Below are 16277 nucleotides of genomic sequence, written 5' to 3'. Positions count from 1 at the left end.
CTAGTACCTTCGACTGAAAGCAAATTGAAGCGAAGGGACTACAAGGAGGTATTTGGGAGTATTTTGAGTAATTTAGAAAGAGAGGGGGGGCTAACCAGAAGCAGGAGTTGCGGAAGCTTCGTGGAGAATTTCCCTGGCCGTTGTGGATCCTAAGAAGACTATTCCAACTGACTCCAATAAGGGAACCATCAGGGTCGTTTTGGAGGTCGTAGAGGCAAAGAAGCATCGAGGGATGGCTGAAGAGAAGGAAAAGAGAAGAAGTAAATAAAAACGGGTGGAAGGAGATGAAGTCGCTTGGTTGAAGAAGGAGAAGAAAGAAAAGAAGATGAGTGAAAGGAAACAACGCAGGCAGGAAGAGAAGTGCCTGAAGAAAGAAGTGAAAAGGAAGAGGGCGGAAAGTCTTGATTTTGATGGAGAATCAACCACTGTAAGGGTGGAAGAGGGGATGTCAACTCAAGTTAGAACATCAGCACAACCACAAGTTTCATCACCGCATACCAGATTGGTTGCATCTGAAGATAGAGAGGACCCTGACATCAACCCTCTTATGCGGTGTCGCAAGGAGAATGTGCCGCAAGGGTCCACAAGTGATCCATTATTCTTTCAACGCATAGCAGAAGAGGAGGAGAAAAGAAAAAAAGAAAAAAAGGAGAAGCAAGAAAAGATGTCACGTGTGCGCCAAATCATCACATCAGAAAATTTGGCTAGAAAACTTCATGATGAGGCAGTTCACCGTTACAACGCAAGGGTGGCAGAAGAAGAAAGAAGAAGGCTCGAGGATGAGCAGCGCATTTTGCTTGCCTCAGAGAAATTTGAAAGAGAAATGAGATAAGAAAAAGAAAAAGAAAAGAAGGAAAAGGAGGAGAAGGAAAGACGTTGCAAAGAAAATGTGCAGTGCGTCCGAGAAAGTAAGAGAAAAGAAGTGGAGGAATGGAAAAGGGAAAAAATAAGAGCAACGCAAGCCGAGAGAACGCAAACAAAAACAAAAATCCCGCCTTGCGTTTGCTCAAGAAAAGGGCAAAGTTAAAGTTGAGAGCAGCGAGCTTGCGTCGACCAGGAGGCGCCCAGCAACCAAGAAAGAAAATGATGATTTAATGATGGAAATGGGCTTCTTCCTTGCGTTGACGCCATTTTCGGATCTCATTACGAGCATTGTGGTGGAACATGGGTGGGAAACTTTCTGCCAATGTCCATCTATTGTCATACCTATTATTATTTAATTTTTATTTCACTTTCGGTTACTTGAGCATTAATTATTATTCTTTTTTATTTTTTCACATTTCAGCCTTTCTATTATCTCTATTTTTTATTGTCATTAGTTAGTAGTTTTTTATATTGCCTCTGATTTTCTTTCGATTGTCATCTTATTACATTCTATTTTTTTTTATCTCACTTTTAGCAGTTTTTGATATTGTCATCTAATTGACATTCGAATAGCTCTACTTTTTTTTATATAATTAGTAATTTCTAATCATAGTTTCTAATATTATTATGTCAAAAACTTAATATGTTTGTAACATGCGATGAAATGAGTAAGATCTATGAGGTTATAACGCTTTGTTTTATCTGGTAGAACCCAAGTGCAAATTCAACCAGAGTCCTGGTAAGTCCAGGGTCGAACTCAAGGATTACTTGTAAATGTGTGGTGAAACTAAAAAACACGATCTTAATGGAAATCGAAATGTTCAACCAAGGGGTTGATTTGAGGTGTTATTCTAATTCTAAACCCTATGCGATGAAAATTATGCCCAAGTGAAGCAATGTAGATTATGATTGTTGGTGATAGATGTAGGAACGTATCAGCAACAAGGATCATTTAAGCACTCTAATTCATTCATTTTGACAAAATATAAAGCATGCTCTTGTAGAAAACAAGTGAGTTTCATGACATACCTTTGTAGAACCTCTTCAAAGCACGATCTCCAGTTGCAATCTTCTTTGAATTTTGTTGCCGAGAACCTTAAGATTTTCCCTACTATTCTCTTGGTGCTCTAGATTGAGTAGTTGGACTTAAAACAAGCTTGAATCAAGGGATTATGGAGAATTGCTCATAGCAACAATCTGGTTGAAGAACACTTTCTTGATTGCATGACTTAAATTCACTCTAATCTCTACAATATATTGTAGATCATCATGCAAGGAAGAGAGTTGCATGAGTTGCAGCTCATGCTTGGAGTTAATCAAGAAGAGGAAATGGAAAATGTGTGAGCATGAAGAAGATGGATAATGGAAACAATAGTTTTTCCATTTGTGTATTGGTTTTTCCAATTTTTCAATTTTATCTCAAAATTAAAACTTGATTTTTTAATTTTCATTTGATTTTAAAACTGAAAATTTTAATTTTATAAAATTAATTTCATAAACTAATTTTTAAATAAAACTTAATTAATTTAATAGTAAATATTAAATTAATTTTTACACACATCCATCTTTATATATTTAAATATAAATTCTCCTATTCCATTTAATTCTCAAATTAAACCTATAATTATATCTCATATAATTACTAATTCCCTTAATTCTAATTTGAACATTTCAAATCAACTTACCACACTATTCTAGAGCAAGTCCATTACGAGCTAGTAGGGGAATCTCGTGGACTTACAGATCATGGACTCCAACGACCCGAGATTAATTGGCTAAACTCATTAGACCAAACTAATCTCCATTCGTTAACTATGAATCATTCCACTAAAGCCCATAGTTGCACTCCCCTCACTGTAGATATATTATGTCCATATGATTTAACCATAATTAGCAAGTCAACCATTCCCAGGTTGTTCGTAATAACGGCTAGGTCAAATATCTGTTTTACCCCCGAGATTACGTCTTGTTCCTCAAGTTTGTACTGATCCTCTAATGAATAACTGGTTTGTGATCCAAACTCTCTCAGCCCAGTGAGAGGATGGAGCCCCTTGTTCAAGACCTGGATTCAGTATTTGAGAGAACAACCTTTCTCCTATCCCTAAATTGGGTAGGCGTGAATTCTATCTTGCACCCTATGTCTCCAGCTATCTATTAGGTCTTACCCCTAAAATGGGAGGCTTATTGAGCCAGTGCTGTTGAGCCAACCCTCACCTATGCAAATCTAAGGATACTCCGAATAAACAGGAGTTCATAGTTAGCTTAGGATTAAGATTGAGTTACCTAGGTCATCTAGGTGAAATAGTTAATCTTATACAGTAAACAACGTTAGAAACTAAGAGTGACTTATTTCTTGGTTCGATCTTTGCAAATTCATTGCATAGGACGCCCCCACTCCTCATGTCATAACATGTACGAATTAGGATCACATCGTATGTAGCACTTTACAACTCTTTGTAATAATTACAGAGTAGGCTGCATCCAATAGTGTTACCAGAATAAAGTACACAACTTTATTCATGTACTATAGATCATTTTGATTATTTACTCAAACCCGATCCACTCTTATGTCTCCACATAAAGTTCAAGTACTCATTAATAGTCATGGGTCTTAGTTCATTGGATTTAGACTTTCATACAATTTATCAATAATAAGTTTATTGATTATAGAAAATGTTTATCATTTTACAAACTGCGAGTTTTAGGACATAAAATCCAACAATACTCCCACTTGGACTAAAACTCCAGTGGATCAATATATACAATGTTGAGTATACATGGAGAGAATAAAATGTACAAATACAATAAACTAGGGCATTACAATACCCATAAATTCTCCCACTTTCCCTATTGATACAAAACTCCTAGTCCTAGTCCAACTAGGTGACCCTCGAACACTTTAGCCGAGAGGGTCTTTGTAAATGGATAAGCTAAGTTGTCTTGTGAAGCAATTTGGGTGACAATTACGTCTCCTCAGTGTACAATCTCCTTGATGAGATGGTACTTCCGCTCGATATGCTTTTCTCTTTTATGGCTTCATGGTTCCTTTGAATTTACTACTGCTCCTCTGTTGTCACAATAGAGAGTGACAGACAGGTGCATAATAGGAACTACTTTTAAATCTGTCAGAAACTTTCTGAGCCATATTGCTTCTTTTGGTGCTTCACTTGCAGCTACATTCTTAGCTTCCATGCTGAATTCTGTAATACAACTCTACTTGATGCTTCTTCACACAATTACTCCTCCGTTTAGAGTGAATACTGGCCCAGAAGTTGATTTCCTTGAATCAATATTGGTCTGAAAGTCAGAATCAGTGTATCCAGTAAGGATTAGATCCTTAGCACCATACACGAGCATATAATCTCTCATTCTCCGAAGATACTTGAGAATATTCTTAACAGCAGTCCAATGATCATATCCAGGATTAGACTGAAATCTGCTGACTATTCCTACGATAACATATATTGGGGCGAATACACAACATTGCATACATTAAACTCCCTACTGCTGATGCATATTGAATGAAGTTCATCACCTCAACCTCTTGAGGTGTCTTAGGACTCTGTTCCTTAGAAATGTGAATTCCATGTCTGAAAGGTAAAAATCCTTTCTTGGAATTTTGCATTTTATACCTAGACAAAACCTTGTCCATATAAGATGCTTGAGATAATACTAATCTTATGTTCTTGCGATTCTGAATTATTGGATTCCAAAAATATACCGTGCTTCTCCCAAATCTTTCATTTGGAATTATGAAGCTAGCCATCTCTTAACGTTGGCTAGATATTCTACCTCATTCCCAATGAGTAGAATATCATCAACAGACACACCAGAAAAGCGATAGTTTTGTTAACGATTTTCTTGTATACACCGGGTTCGTCAACATTTTTTTCAAATCCATAAGATTTGATCGTAGTGTCAAATCTCATATTCCAGGATCTAGAAGCTTGTTTCAATCCATAAATGGGTCGATTAAGTTTGCAAACCTTTTGCTCTTGATCCTGTTGTATAAACCCTTCTGGTTAAGACATTTAGATACTCTCTTCAAGTTAGCATTCAGAAAAGCTGTCTTGACATCCATTTACCATATTTTATAATCATAAAATGTGGCTATGGACAAGAGTATTCTAATTGACTTTATCATGGCAACTGGAGAGAACATTTCTTCATAATCTACCCCTTCTCTTTGGGTAAACCCTTTTGCCACAAGTCTAGCTTTGTAGGTCTGTACCTAACCAGCTTGGTCATGTTTTCTCTTGTAGATCCATTTGCAGCTGATGAGTTTTACCCCTTCAGGTTGATCTACAAGGTCCCAAACAGAATTGAAATACATAGATTCCATTTCAAAGTCCATGGCTTTAATCCATCGGTCTTTATCCACATCATTCATTGCTTGGTTAAAAGACAATGAATCCTCTAAACCATCATCTGGTATGATGACTTGAGTTTCCATTAAGCCCATGTACTAGTCAGGCTGTTGCATAACCCTGCCATTACGACGAGGCATTCTCAACTCTTGAGAATGATGTAAAGTCTCAGTTTCATCAACAACTCTTGTTGATGGAAGATGACGGGCAGACATGCACGTCATTATAGGCATTTTCTTTAGAATTATGAGGGTTGTTAAGTAGAATATGCGGCGATTATGTTAGGAATTCATAAGAAAACGAGTTTGCGTTGATCGGAATTAAGAATCTCGGCTAACCCACTATTATGCGTTATTATGCGTTCAATTGTTTATTTTTATAGCAACTGCAGAAAGCGATCGCATACGTGGAAGCCAGGCTATCGCAAAGACGACTGCATACGGGGAATCTCTCAATCGCAGAGGCGCATTCGACGCATGAATATTGCATTAATTAATCGCATGTGGTGATCGCATATGTCAGTCGCATGGGTGTTGCGGCTGTCGAGCGAATGCATCAATCGCATAAAAGTTGCGGCTGTCAAGCGAATGCGGTCATTGCAGAGAGGTTGCGGCTATATAATAATAACCATAATAGAGGGAGGAATGCAAGGTTGGTGGAATGCAAGCATGAACACATACATTGGGATTATCAAAAGATGATGGACATTTCACCTACCATGCCGTTAGCAGCAGAGATTCAGAAAAGGACCATCGCGCCGCGAATGTCAGATTCATAGCAGTTCATAAATTCTGTCGGCGATCAAGCTCTATAAATAGAAGTCGTTGAGCAGAATTTCAAATAATCCAAGGTTTTTCACTTGAGGCTCCCTACCTTAGGGCGGATTCTTGTGATCCAGACTAAAGTGTGTGAAGAAAGCTTGAGAGTTCTTCATCCCCTTCAATCATTCTGAGTGACGACTGGAGCCTTCGCCGGAGTAAGAGCTTGAGAGAGTCTACTCTAACGCCCATCCATGACACCACCGGCAGCCTTGACACACATCTTCAGGGAGCAAGACATTGCTTCCAGCTAGCCCTTCGTTTCTCTTCTTTTCTTGTATTGTATTACGTTTTGGCTTAAGGAATTAATACATTCTGTGATCAATACATTTCTCTACTTTCCTTCGACTCCATCTCATCTTCATTTACTTAGCATCCTTAACTTTCATTGCATCACTTAGTGAGACTGTTAGAGTATTGCATACTTAATCATGCGACATAGGAATATGAAGCATGTAGCAAACCACCAGGAGGTGTGCGTTGCGTGAGTTTTATGAGAAAACCTTATTTGCTTAGTGTGAAGCAGTAGCAATGCTTGTCTCTAAGCGGACGCAGTGCTTGTCTATTAGTAAAATCAGCAACAATTAACTGCCTGGGAGGATAAGTGGTTGGTCGCATTAAGAAATGTAAGTAAGTGTTCACTAGGGATAGGAATAATCTTGATGCTTGTATTTATGAAGTGGAAATATGGATGCTATGCGTTGATGGAATTGCGTTATGTACTCAAGTTTCCCTAGCGGAATCCAAGTGTAAATTCCTCTGAGTTTCCTGAGGAATTTAAGTTTGCATTGGTAATTTTTATGAAGAACTTTACGGTAACCGGATAAATAAATAAAGTGTTGGGTTTGTTGTTTGCGTTGATGAAAAAGAAATAAACAAATGCGGTAAAGTTAAGAAAAGACAGTTGCGTTAATAGATGCAATGAGTATGTGTGAACGGGTTGAGAAGATCTTTAGCTAGCATTACTTGGGAATGCATCAGACTATGCGATCATGTTACAACCATTCACAGCAAGTCATTTTCCAATGTAAATGCGATGCTCCTTAATCTAGGATGTGTGTGTTGAATGCAAAATGTCCATAGAGCTCATCTCTAAGTCTCTACTCTTGTCCTATGCAATGATGCAAAATACATAAAAGCAAGGTGACCGCATACAATCATATCCTATCTCTAGAATGCATGCGATGCGTTGATAACAAATAGTGCTCATTTCTAAGCGCCTATCTCTTGTTTATGTGTTCTAATCTGGCTCTTCCGAGTCGAGATTCTAACCTGACCTTCCCAAGTCTAGATCCTGTCCTTAGACTACCCTCCTGAGTATCTCTAATGGACGAATGAAGCATACATAAACAAGATAATCACAAAGAATGAAGATTCCCTAGTTGTGCTAGCTAAATGCTTCCCGACCCATTCAACTGATTTAGTTACTCATGCGTGAATAACAGAGAATGAACAAATATAGAGAAGGGAATTCCATTTTTATAGATGAGTTGAGTACAAAATGACAATGGAAAGTAAAGTAGAGAGCCTGGTAGCAATTCCTTGCTGACCGAGGCTTTTTACACTGAAATCTCTATTCTAATCTAAAGATGTTCCCGCTTCTGCAGGCATCGGCCCTCTCTCTGTCCTTGAAGCTTCTGGCGCTCTCCCAAACTTACCAGAACGATCTTCCGGCACAACTTCTTCCCTCGCGTCCACCTTAAAAATGAAAGAAATCTATAGACGTGCGAACTGAAGTATTAAATTTATAACTGCTAAACTCGTGAATTGATCAATCCCTTCTCTGAAGAATGCCCTTGGTATTTATAGAGCATCCATGATGAAAGGTGGCTTCTCTCTCATGGTTGTACAGATGGGACAACTTTAATTCCTGATTGATGCACCGAATAATTATCCCCAATAAAGCTGAATGTACTTTGTGACCGTTTAATTTGGATTCGACTGTCATCAGCTTTCTGTCCCATCGCTCTTAATTGGCCTTTCACCCAGATGCGCCCACCATGTTGTGCCGAATAATTATCACCAATAAAGCTGAATGTACTTTGGATTCGATTGTTATCACTTAGGGACTACAACCTTTCAAAAGGACTTTACTAAATTTTGGAACATCGCATGATTTATTTCAAAAAGAAAATTTTCTACTTGGGTGTCAAATGATTTTATCCTTGCATAAAAAAATTTCTTCATTGATATTCTTTTCTGACCTTGCGCTAATCCGAGTGCCTTACCTTCGTTTTGGCTTGCCCCACGGATGTCATGCAGACGTCCAACTACGAGCAATGCATTCTTTCTCAGACTAAACTCATACCTATTTGGCAGTGGAGTTGCGGTCATTTATTTATGCGTTGATCCTGGTCACTTACTTTCGTTTTGGCTTGCCTCCACGTGTGTCATGCGGCATCCAACTATGGGTAAGTGCCTTTCACAACTTAACTCTTATCAAAATGGGTTTCCCATTGTGTTGATAGTGGACTTGTTATTCTCACTTTTTTTTTTTTGAAAATAGGAAGGTCGAAAATAAATACCTCACCCCCAAATTTAAAATGCGGCAATGTCCTCATTGCCAAAAGATTAAAATAAGTCATGTGATGTTCTAGAATGCGTTGTAAAGAGAGTTTGAAAGAAAGCTAGCAAACCCCTAACTTTTAGAAATATTTCATGAGGTGACTATCTTAAGACTAAGTTGACTTTAGTATATACGAAGGAAATAGAAGCATATTTGTCATCATTGAAATCATACTTGGCAAAGAACAGAATGCGGTAAACTACTAAATTTATCTATGTCAAACGATTGCGGTAATTAAAGAGGATGCGGTGATAAGACTTTTAAAACTAACATGTGATGTGATAGCCCAAAATTTGAAATAAAGATAAGGAAGATTACACCCCCAAATTTTGCATTCTCACCCGCATTGTGTATTGACGCATCCATCCTTGCAGCGATCTATCTTCTGTAGATTGCGGTGATAGAGTGAGATCATTTGCTTCTTATTGTAACATCTCCGCAATCCTGTGCCTTAATCATTGTAAACAGACAAAGAGAGGGTCAAATAATTTAAAACAAAACAAGTTTTTTATTATTTTTTATTATTTTTTTTTATAGAAGTAAAATTAAGTAAGATTCAGATAGCTAAATACTATTAAAAGTGACGGAGGAATAAGTGTTCAAGAATCATGTAGGGGGTAGTCCGAGATTTTCAGCTTCACGAAGACTTTTTCTGGTTGGAAATCACCTTTGCAATATGCTTTAACTCGTTGTCCATTAACCTTAAATGTCCGGCCGCCATCCTCAGTGTTCAACTCCACCGCACCATGTGAAAATATTTTTTTAATGATGAAGGGACCGGAGCAGTGTGATTTTAATTTTCCCAGGAAGAGGCGCAGCCTTGAATTGAAGAGTAAGACCTTTTGCCCGACTTGGAGATTCTTACCACATATACGTTTGTCATGCCAACACTTGGTGCGCTCCTTATAAATCTTCGCATTCTCATATGCGTTGATCCTCCATTCTTCTAGCTCGACCAATTGCATTTTTCGCGCTTCTCCTGCTTTCTTTAAATCAAAATTCAACTTCTTGATTGCCCACAGTACCTTATACTCCAGCTCCAAAGGCAAATGACACGCTTTGCCAAATACCAACGCGAAGGAGGATATACCTACTGGTGTTTTGAATTTGGTCCGGTATGCCCATAACGCATTATAAAGCTTTGTTGCCCAATTCTTCCGTGAAGCCTTCACTACCTTCTTAAGTATCAACTTAATTTCTCATTTGGATTCAGCCTGACCATTCATTTGCGGATGGTATGCGGTGGCCACGTTGTGGAAGATATTGACAAAGTGGGATCCTTCATCACTTATGATGGCACGGGGAGTGTCAAAACGAGTGAAAATATTCTTCTTCAGGAACTGGGAGACTACCATCGCATCAATTGTGGCGCATGCTGTTGTCTCTTCCCACTTGGAGACATAATCGATGGCCAATAAAATGTAATGCTTGCCATGGGATGGAAGGAATGGTCCCATGAAATCAATCCCCCATATGTCGAATAATTCCAGATCCAAGATAGTGTTCATTGGCATTGCGTTTTTCCTTGAAATGTTTCCTGTGCGTTGACACCGATCACATTTCATTGCGTAGTCAGCCGCATCCCTAAATAATGTAGGCCAAAGAATCCACTTTGCAAAACTTTGGCTGCGGTGCGCTGCCCTCCAAAATGCCCACCATATGGTGAGTCGTGGTATTGTGACAATATGCGTTGTTGAGCATCATTTGATACGCATAATCGAATAATCTAGTCTGCACCTCTTTTATACAGATTTGGCTCATCCCAATAATAATGTTTGCATTTGTGCTTGAGCTTCTTCTGTTGGTGATAGGTGTAATCGTCAGGGAATTGTTCGCAAACCAAATAATTGATGATGTCCGCATACGAGGGCAATTCTTCTAGGTGGAACAGCTGCTCATCCAGGAATACGACACTCACCTCAAACTCATTGCGGTCAACCTTAGGATTTCTCAGTCTAGACAAGTGATCCGCAACTTGAATCTCTGTCCCCTTCCGATCAATTATTTTGATATAAAATTCTTGAAGGAGGAGAACCTATCTGATCAACCTCGGCTTTGTGTCCTTCTTTGTCATTAAGTATTTGATCGCCGAGTGATCCGTGTGGATGAGTACCCTTGTTCCCAGCAGATATGCCCGAAATTTTTCCAATGCAAAAATCACTGCCAGGAGTTCTTTCTCTGTGGTGGTATAATTTGTTTGAGCAGGGTTTAATGTTTTACTCGCATATGCGATGGGATGCAAAATTATTTTTCTCTTTTGCGCTAAAGCTGCCCCCATCGCATACCCGCTTGTGTCGTACATGATTTCAAATGGAAGTGTCTAATTCAGCGCAATCAAGACGGGTGCGGTAATCAGCACATCTTTTAAAACTTTGAATGTGTTGAGGTAATTGTTGTCAAACTCAAATTTTCTGTCCTTCTCTAACAACGCACTCAGTGGTCATGCTATTTTGAAATGTCCTTGACAAATCGTCTATAGAATCCAGTATGACCGAAGAAGCTTCGAACAGCCTTCACGTGGGTTGGAGGTGGAAGTTTTTCAATTGTTTCAATCTTTGCTTTGTCCACCTCCAATCTATCCTGAGAGACCTTATGTCCCAACACTATGCCCTCTTTAACCATGAAATGACATTTTTCCCAATTGAGCACCAAATTCGTCTCTTCACATCTTGTCAGAATCTTCTCCAAGGTTGCTAAGCAGACTTCATAAGTGTTCCCATAAACTGAGAAGTCATCCATAAATATTTCCACAGAGTCCTTAAGATAATCTGAAAAGATCGCCATCATGCACCTTTGAAACGTGCTTGGCGCATTGCAGAGAACAAACGACATGCGACGAAAAGCAAACGTCCCATGATTTGATTGTATTTGGCATACCCATCCAGGAAGCAGTAAAAATCATTCTCTGCTAGTCTGTCTAGCATTTGATCGATGAATGGCAGAGGGAAATGATCTTTCTTTGTGGCCGCATTCAACTTGCAGTAGTCCATGCATATGTGTCATCTAGTGATGGTCCTTGGTGGTATCAATTCGTTGTTCTCATTTGGGACTACCGTCATTCCGCCCTTCTTTGGCACACATTGCATGGGGCTGACCCACGTGCTATCTGTTATGGGATATATAATGCCCACATTTAGCCATTTGATAATATTCTTCTTGACGACCTCCTTCATCGTAGGGTTAAGTCTGCGTTGATGTTCAATTGTTGCTTTGTGGTCGTCTTCAAGAGGAATGCGGTGCATGCAGTACGCAAGGCTAATTCCTCTGATGTTAGTGAGCATCCAGCAAATTGCTCGCACACGTTTCTTGAGAATGCTCATCAACGCATTCTCCTGATTTTGTTGAGCGTAGAGGAAATGATCACTTGCAACTTCTCATTCTGCCCCAAAAATGCGTACTTCAAATGGGTTGGTAGGGTCTTTAATTTAAGTGTTGGTGGCTCCACTAAGGAAGGTTGCATTATTTTTCGTTCTTCTGTTGGCTCTATTTCTTGCCTTGCAATCGTTTCTTCTTCCTTGTTTGTTTTTGTTGTGATCGCATTGTAGGTAGCAACGGATATGCTGGCATCCTTTTCTTCATACTCTTCATTAGACTTTTCTTCTTCAATCAAATTCAGGTCATCATCAGAATGTTGTAGGTCTTCTTCATTCGAAAACTACATGGCACGAATTATATTAAATTTGAGCTTCTGTCCGTTGATAGTCAGTGTGATTTCTCCTTTATGAACATCAATTTGGGCACGACCCGTTGATAGAAAAGGTTGCCCCAGAATGATGGGCACATCTTTATCGGCCTCATAGTCTAAAATGATGAAGCCAGCTGGCAGGATAAATTTGTCAATGGTTATCAGCACATCCTTCACCTTTCCTTCTGGATGAACCAGAGATCTATCGGCCAGTTAGAGAGTCACTGATGTGGGCACAAGTTTCCCGACATTTAATTGTCTAAAGATTGATAAAGGCATCAAATTTATGCTGGCTCCCAAGTCACATAGGGCTTGCCCAATGTACAGTCCTCCTATGGAGCAAGGAATGGTAAAGCTCCTAAGATCACTCATCTTCGGTGGGATTATTGATTTGGAACTTTGCGTTAACGCTACCGTGGCAAATTTTCCAACGCCCCGTTTCTTAGTTACCATATCCTTCAGAAACTTGGCGTATGCAGTCATTTCCTCAATCGCTTCACTGAAAGGAATATTAACATGTAATTGCTTTAACATAGATAAGAAGAATTGGTACTGTACCTCTTCATTCTTTTTCTTCCTTAGTCTCTGTGGGAAAGGGGGTAACTAAACATTCACGGTTCCCATTTCAGTTGGCTTTGAGCTCGATGCAACCTCCGGTTCTACTGCTTCATTTTCTCTTTCTTCTTCTTGCGTTACCGCAATCTCAGGTTCAACTGCAATGGAAGTTGTTTTACTATGCTCTTTCTTTTCTCCCTCCACAGTCTTCCCACTGCGCAATGTCACAACCCGACATTGCTCTTTACTTGATCCCCCTGGGTTGCGTGGAAGTTCGGTTGAACTTGGCAAAGCCCCTTGCGGTCTACTTTTCAGCTCACTCGTAATCTGGCCCATCTGTAATTCGAGGTTGCGGATGGACGTGGCCTGACTTTGAAGCATGGTCTCGTTTTTCTCTATGTATTGCTTCAATAGGATCTCCAAAGAAGAGAATTGCGGTGGTTATTGTGACTTGCTTGCTTGATTGCTCGATTGACTGTTGTTGCGAGGGAGGAATCCTGGTGGCCCTTCTTTTTTATTCTTCCAAGCAAAATTGAAGTGGTTTCTCCACCCAGGGTTGTAGGTGTTTGAAAAGGGATTATTCTTTACAAAGTATCATCGTATGCTCATCACCACAAGTCGCACACCTTGCAGTGTTTTGACTGATTGCGTTGATTTGCCCACCTTGCGGTGTCGGGCTGCTGATCACCATTCCTTTGATCAAATTCAACATTGCGGTCATTTGGTTTTGTAATGAAACAATAGCACCGTTGTTTGCGTCAGAGTCTTTGAGTCTCAATCTCTGATCACTCTCTCTTCAGTCTTCATGGTTCTTAGAGATGTGATCTAGTATATTCTTCGCCTCATCGTATGTTTTGTCAAGTAGACCACCAGTGGCGGCCGCATTGGCAGTTGTCTACGAAGCGGGATTCAAACCATGATAGAAAATCTCCATTTGAAGGAAGTCTGGTAACCCATTATGTGGACAATCCTGGACCAACCTTTTAAACCTCGCCCAAGGATCGCTAAGCGATTCGTCCTTGTCTTGTCAAAATTTGTAATCAGTTTACTTCGTCTGGCGTTCTCGATAGGTAGAAAATTGACCTGCAGTCTGGATCATCTACAGCATCACCGGTTTCATTTCGAATCTGCTTCTGACAAGAGCAAGCCTCCTGATTCCTGGAGAGAAATTATAAAGGTTTGGCGATGCATAGTCCCTAATGGGCCTATTACGATCGTTTGCCAACAAAATTGGATTTGCCATGACATTGTTATCATTTGGTGCTCCATCTCCAGGCTACTCTGCCATCTCTTCTTTGTCTGATTGTGGTTGCTGTTGGCGGTCTTTCAATCTTCTTCTAAATATCCTCTCAAAAGATGATGTTGACATTTCACCTACCATGCCGTTAGTAGTAGTGATTCAGAAAAGGACCATCGCATCGCGAATGTCAGATTCAGAGCAGGTCCATAAATGCTATCGGCGATCAAGCTCTATATATAGAAGCTATTGAGCAGAATTTCAAATAATCTAAGGTTTTTCGCTTGAGGCTCCCTACCTTAGGGCAGATCCCTGGGATCCAGACTAAAGCATGCGAAGATAGCTTGAGAGTTCTACATCCCTTTCAATCATTTCGAGTGACAACCGGAGCCTTCGCCGGAGTTAGAGGTTGAGAGAGTCTACTCCACCGCCCATCCATGGCATCATCGGCAGCCTTAACACACATCTGCTGGGAGCAAGACATTGCTTCCAGCTAGCCCTCCGTTTCTCTTCTTTCCTTGTATTGTATTACATTTTGGCTTAAGGAATTAATACATTTTGTGATCAATACATTTTTTTATTTTCCTTCAACTCCATCTCTATCTCCATCAATCGCTAGTAATTTGTTTATTGATTTGATTTTACTGTTATTTAAATCGAAAGTGAGTATTGTAGAAGAATTTGACATGCTGATAAAATTGAAACAAATTATAATTAGCAAATTTAGATTTAAGCTACAAAATACTTTTCGAATGGAGGTCACTCCTAGGGTGACACGAAGTACCGCTTAAATCTGGATTGTAAACTCTTAGAGATGCGAGAGCTAAGAATAACATATCATATATTATATAGAAGTTAATAGACTGCCAGTGAAGTGTTCTATTGGGTAGATTTATACTTAGGTTCTTTTCAGCTAATAAAACAACCCTAAGTCTATGTGGTTTATCCAAGTATAACTCTTATAATTGGATTTTAACCTACAATGTCTAGGTGATAAATCATTTTATTACCTTACATAACTCACGTATGCTCATAAAACTGGTTACCAATGCTCAATAATTTGGTGATAATCCCTAGGTAGGAGGTGTTCCGTAAACCATCAACTTAAGTACCCCCAACCTTAGACAGGATTATATACCGGTTGAGTTTGTAACCTGAGTTTTATAAGTTTTAACTACTAAAATAAGTGGTCAACGTACGTAAGTTGCAGCTGTTGTTTATGAATTTTAAATGTCTATCCCAATTTTATAACAACTTATAAAACTTTAGACATGCTAAACATCCATAACATACATAAAGGCATTCAATATTTAATATAACACTTATATTAAATCCAAGAAACCCTAACATGCATACTATATATTGTAACAGATTATAACATATTTTTAATGCATGTAACATGCTTCCTATGGTTGGATGTTAAATCTAAATGGCATACTGTATGCACATACAAGATTTATTTAATTATAACATACATCAAATGCATAAATAATGAAACACAGACTGATATGGTTGTAAACAAGCAAACAGAAACCTAACTATTACAAACAGCTTCAAAACCGTCTTTTAACCTCTAACCGTTCCAAACCAAACCCAAGCATCTTAAATCGGACTGGATAAGTCTGAACTGGACCAACAAAGTCTAAACCGGACCAGCCAAAAATACTTTGAGGCTTAACCGGATTGGACCTCGAGAAAATTGGTCGAACCGACTGATCTCGAACCAACCTCAAAGTCTTACTAAGGTCGATTGTGTAGCACTGAAGGCAATCATCTAACACCATCGCCTTGTGTTGAGAAGAGGTACACAATCGCTTAGTGTCTACTGCAGCTAAACGAGCACTTAGCTCTATCGTATAGAACTACACGATTGCTTGACACCATCACCTAGCGATTCATGTCATCATTTAGTGTTTGCCGCAGCTAAATGATCGCTTAGCTTTATCATATAGAACATCATCACGTCATTCAATATCGTAGCTAAACGATCGTTTAGTTCCATCAAATAGAAACTTCAACGCATCGCTTAGAACTGCATCTACACGATCGCTTAGCGCCACATCTAAACGATCGCTCAATGCTATCGTATAGTACTTCATCGCATTGCTTAGCGTGCGCCGCCGCTACACGATCATGTAGTGCCATCATTTAGTTCCCACACCAAAGCTAACAGATCGTGTAGTGC

Source organism: Benincasa hispida, chromosome 12 (genome assembly GCF_027475165.1).
Source record: "Benincasa hispida cultivar pf3 chromosome 12, pf3_genome.v1.1, whole genome shotgun sequence".
Classification (NCBI taxonomy): domain Eukaryota; kingdom Viridiplantae; phylum Streptophyta; class Magnoliopsida; order Cucurbitales; family Cucurbitaceae; genus Benincasa; species Benincasa hispida.
This window is presented reverse-complemented; position numbering follows the sequence as displayed.